The sequence below is a fragment of the Cynocephalus volans genome, chromosome 3 (assembly GCF_027409185.1).
Source record: "Cynocephalus volans isolate mCynVol1 chromosome 3, mCynVol1.pri, whole genome shotgun sequence".
In the NCBI taxonomy this organism is placed as follows: domain Eukaryota; kingdom Metazoa; phylum Chordata; class Mammalia; order Dermoptera; family Cynocephalidae; genus Cynocephalus; species Cynocephalus volans.
The window spans coordinates 144,203,464-144,208,633 of NC_084462.1; the positions used below are offsets into that span (position 1 = coordinate 144,203,464).

The following is a 5,170-nucleotide window of genomic DNA, read 5'->3' on the forward strand; positions in this document are numbered from 1 at the left end:
AATTTCTTTCTTTCTTTTTTTTTTTTTCCTGACCAGTAAGGGGATCGCAACCCCTGGCACGGTGTTGTCCGCACCACGCTCAGCCAGCGAGCGCACCGGCCATCCCTATACAGGATCCGAACCTGCGGCCTCGGCGCTACTAGTGCTGCACTCTCCCGAGTGAGCCGTGTGGCCGGCCCAATAACAGAAAATTTCTGCTCCAAATTTGACAACTGTGTTTGTGTTATGATGGGTGATTTCTGTTCTTACTTGGTATCATTCATATCCATATCAATACAGATATTCTGATGCTATATTATCTTTTCCAAATATGATACCATATTATCTTAATACTTTCTGCAAAATTTTCACTGTCTGTAAACATGTGCCAAAACTTAAAGCTACATTTGGTGAGGTAAGGTAATAAATTTCTCTGTAGAGTACTATAGGGTTTTCCACCATTTTTCAGAAGCTGTTTTTCTGTATTTGTTTTCTATATTTCATTTTTAGATGTTTTCCTGAGCTGCTGCTTGTCCTTGGCAACAGTGTACTATTTTACCGAGATTTTACTATTGACCAGTTTCTTGCCTATTGACTAACTATGCAGGTAGCACTATGAATTCACCTACCTGATTTTTTTCTGAGTAAAATTTGTAGGCTATCCTTTTTTTTTAATAAAAAAAATTGTATTTACTTAGAAGCATTCAGAATGTCAACAAAACAGCTGCAACTTTTTTGTTTCACAATTACAGAGTGGTATTCAGTTAACAGAACAACAATTATTTCGTATAAGCTGCATCAGAGACAACTGAAGATGAAAAAACTACCATCCCCATATATAACTAATTTGTGCTGTGCACCAACAAGAACCTGCTTTAAATTTCCATGCCAATTTACAACCCCCATACTGTACCAGGCAAGGTTAGTGGCTATTGAAAATACCACCAGGACAGGGCTATCTAAAGACACATTCGGTAGTGTGTTAACTATACAAAAAAAGACACTGTACAGTTTAAAAACAAATCTTACACAGCCTTACATTTCAATTTTTTTCTTTAAAAGGAGTGAGTTGTGTACAGGGGGGTTAAATGCTTTATAGACAAGAAAAAAAACTGCGCTAGAACCAACTTATTCATCATCATCATCTTCCTCTTCCTCTTCATCTTCTTCGTCTTCCTCTTCCTCCTCATCCTCTTCATCCTCGTCGTCTTCCTCCTCTTCCTTCTTTTTCTTGCTTTTTTCAGCCTTGACAACTCCCTTTTTTGCTGCATCAGGCTTTCCTTTAGCTCGGTATGCAGCAATATCCTTTTCATATTTTTCCTTCAGTTTAGCTGCCTTCTTTTCATAAGGCTGCTTATCATCTGCAGCAGTGTTGTTCACATCTCTCCCAGTTTCTTTGCAACATCGCCAATGGATAGGCTGGGATGCTCTCCTTTGATTTTGGGGCGATACTCAGAACAGAACAAGAAAAAGGCCGAAGGAGGCCTCTTGGGTGCATTGGGATCCTTGAACTTCTTTTATGTTTCCCCTTTAGGAGGGATATAGGTTTTCATTTCTCTTTCATAACGGGCCTTGTCCGCCTTTGCCATGTCTTCAAATTTTCCTTTCTCTTTAGCAGACATGGTCTTCCACCTCTCTGAGCACTTCTTAGAAAACTCTGAGAAGTTGACTGAAGCATCTGGGTGCTTCTTCTTGTGCTCCTCCCGACAAGTTTGCACAAAGAATGCATATGATGACATTTTGCCTCTCGGCTTCTTAGGATCTCCTTTGCCCATGTTGTTATTTTTCCTCAGCGAGGCACAGAGTCGCCCAGTGCCCGTCCGGCTCTCACTTGCCCCGGCGCTGTCTCTATGGAGCTCTATGTACTGCAATGGCTGTGAGAGCCGTAGGCTATCCTGATGGACAAATATTTCACAGGAATTCCAACTGGGTACCTAGACACCCTGAAATGGGTGCAAAGGTTGAATTTGGAAGGATTAGCCGTAGACTAGAATCTAACAAGGTTTGAAGATCTTCTATCAGAACCAGGCATTTTCTAGAATGGTCCAAGGCCTTAACCTTTAATGGAAACTCAGCCCTGTTATAGGCACCTTTAAATATTTTAGGTCTAGAAGTAATATTTTGGCCAATTTAGAGGGGCATTCACACTGTTATAGTTCTAGATTGTGTCACACCAGAGTTGGAAAAGCAGGTGCTCTCCTGGGCCCATCCTCACTCAGTCAGACGATTGTTGTTTTTAGTTGAAAAATCTACAAAAGAAGGTGCCAGTGGATTTGTATCATTGAAATGAAAGAGCCAAGGCAGATGAATAAGAGGCTCAGAGGAGCTGTGCCCTACGTGCTTAAGAAAAAGCTGAATGCACAGCAGCTTAAAAAATTGAAAGCATTAAATCAATATTTAAGAGGTTCATTTAACCATAACAAAAACACCTTAGCAACAGACTTTTTAAAAATACTGCTTTGCGAAGGAAGTGGGGCTCTCTGAGCTGGGATTGGCCACTCAGTGCAGTGAACCTGTGAAAAAGAACTCGATGTTCCATTGAACTGGAAGCAAATTATGTTGTCAAGGAAACAAGCCACTCTGTGCTTCTCAGGTGAAAGGATGTTTAATCTTTAAAACAACAGAAACAGGGATTTACATGAGTATTATCTGCATTTCCCAAAAAGTGTAGTTAGAGGGAAACAAGTGTATTATTGCTGCAATTTACCAAATGATTATAGAGGCATAAAATCGTTGGGAATGCATTTGTTATGTACCTTACAAGGGATGCTGGCAAAAATTCAATTGCAAATTCATTAATGTCATGTATATTTTCAGGATGATTATGGGAGTGATGTGACTTCAAGCTTTAATGCCATTTTATAACCAATTTTGACCAACCAGTTAATATTTGATATTACTTCTCTGGGTACATATCCCATGCTGGGAGAGGAAGGATTTGTCAGATCTTACCTCTAATTTGAAAAGGCTTTTCTAAGCACTGAGAAACAATTATACATGAAGAAAAGAATATGTGGGCTTCTTTAAGATTGGAGAGTAGGATAGGATTACTAAACACATTTCCATTTTGCTTACTTCTTGCTGTTGCACTGACAGCATCTCACATAGGTGTGACATTGTGTGTACTTAGGACTAATGAGTCACTCCTTGGGTACGATTTCAAACGAATCAGTTTGTATTATCCTGTGTTTGGGAAGCTCTTTGAATTATTGAGTTAAGGCAAGGTTTATGGCCTTTATGTTTGCTGTTTGGCAAAGAGTATTGAATAATGAATTACATTTTTAATCAAAGATTTCCTTTTACTCTAATCTTTTATTTCCCACTGGGCCTAACCTGATTTATTGTGCTGAGTGCTCTACAAGAAGTCTGTGTAAACTTGGTTTTCTTCTGAGAGAAGATGTACTTTGACTTGGGAAGCAGCAAGGAAAATAATAGTTTTGACTCCTGGAAGTACCTGGGTTTTGGGCCATCCATCCATTTATCCATCTATTCATCTCTCCGTCAAACGCTTTATTCCCCAATATACAAAGCACAGAAAGAGCCACAAAGATGAATACGACCTAGTCCCCATCATTGTAATCTCTTGATAGGAACAGAAAGAAACTGGATGAGCTGAAACTACAATAGAGCTTGGAGAATAGTGCTGGGATGTGGTAGGCACTCAGGAAATACTTGTCAAATGAGTGAATAAAGATAAAAAGTGCAACAGAGATATGAGGTAGGGAATGATTAATTTTATTAGGGAGTCTGGAGTCTTGGTTCTCCTTCATTTCATCCAGATTTTGGCTCAATGTGATATTCTCTAAAAATGTTCCCTCCACCCTGTGGATAGCTCAAATATCTTTATCTCCTTGCTTTGCTATTTTTTTCTTCTTCGTGTTTGTCACTATGTGAAAATATACCATGTATTTGTTTACTAGTTTGTCAATTTCTCCCACTAGAATGTGTGCTCATGAGTGTAGGGATTTTGTCTGGTTTGCTGCTATATCCCCAGAGCCTTAGTGCCCAGCACATGGATATGCTCCCCCAATATTTGTCAAAAGGATGAATGAATGATAGGTTCTGGGAATACAGTTTGCTACCTTGGAAGCATGAGGACTCACTTTATACTTTAGTCTATAAAGACCACAATCTATAGACTTGAGGAGATTGGTGCGCTGGCCAAAAAATTAAAATTTTTTTCTCCTTATACCTTTTAAGATTGCCCTTAGGAAAAAAATTAATGTCACATAAGGTGTTAAAAGCAGAGTGGCGTGGAATGCTGATATACATTCTTAGGTGATACACAATTATTGCCATTTTCATGGTTTGAAATTAAACAATTTCCTACTGGTGGAAATTAAAGAAAATATACTCTGCTGTTATGATTATGGACTTTGGACTTCATTTATACTGGGTTTTGCCTCAACTGAAAATGACAAAGAAGAAAATAAGATCATCTTTCTTTGGGTAGCATTCCTTTTTTTTTTTTTTTTTTTTTTTTTTTTGATTAAGGAGGCTTAGAGATAATAAAGCTAAAGGGTGAGGAAATTACGTACACATATTAAAAATATACCAGGCAAAATGGATCTTCATGAGAAAAACGCTCATTCAATTTAAAAGCCTGGGCCTAAACTTGGATTTGCCCAGCATAGCCTCATCTTGTTTATTGCAGTGTAAAATAAAAGAATCCATATACAATTGGAGAAGCTCCCGATTTATTGGCAAATCTAATACTTTGAAGCAAGTTTTGGAGAAATCAAGTCACATCTCTTTAACATGCAAATGGATAAAATTACTGGATCTCTTAGGATAGCCTCTCCTGTTTTTCCTATTTTGGGAGAACTTTTTGGAAAATTTAAAGGCTGTTGACATCTTCAGAATGGTATAGGAAGTTAAAATTTGTTCAGTTCGGGAGAGCATTAATTTCTCTGAAAGATTTAGTTGTAGCACTTCGGAGTTGGAGAAGCCTCATGACTTTTGAAGCACAGGTCCAAGCAAAGTTTCTTTGCCAGGCAGAAATCCAACTGGAAGGAAAAGCTGCTCTCTGAACCCAGATGAAGCACAGACAGAAGAAATATCTATTTTTGCTGTTTGGGTGAAACTAAAGCACACATGCTGCTGCTGAATCATGCTGTCTGTATGAAGAGATCTCATTCAGTCCCATGCATGCTATTTTAGCATACTCTTACGACTCCCTATTTTTATTTCC

At 38.6% G+C, this 5,170-nt stretch overlaps 1 pseudogene; it reads right to left on the reverse strand.

The window, feature by feature from the left end:
- Nucleotides 1–684: 684 nt before the first annotated feature.
- LOC134372964 (high mobility group protein B1-like) lies at nt 685–1,862 on the reverse strand (annotated as a pseudogene).
- Between the last annotated feature and the right edge of the window lie 3,308 nt (nt 1,863–5,170).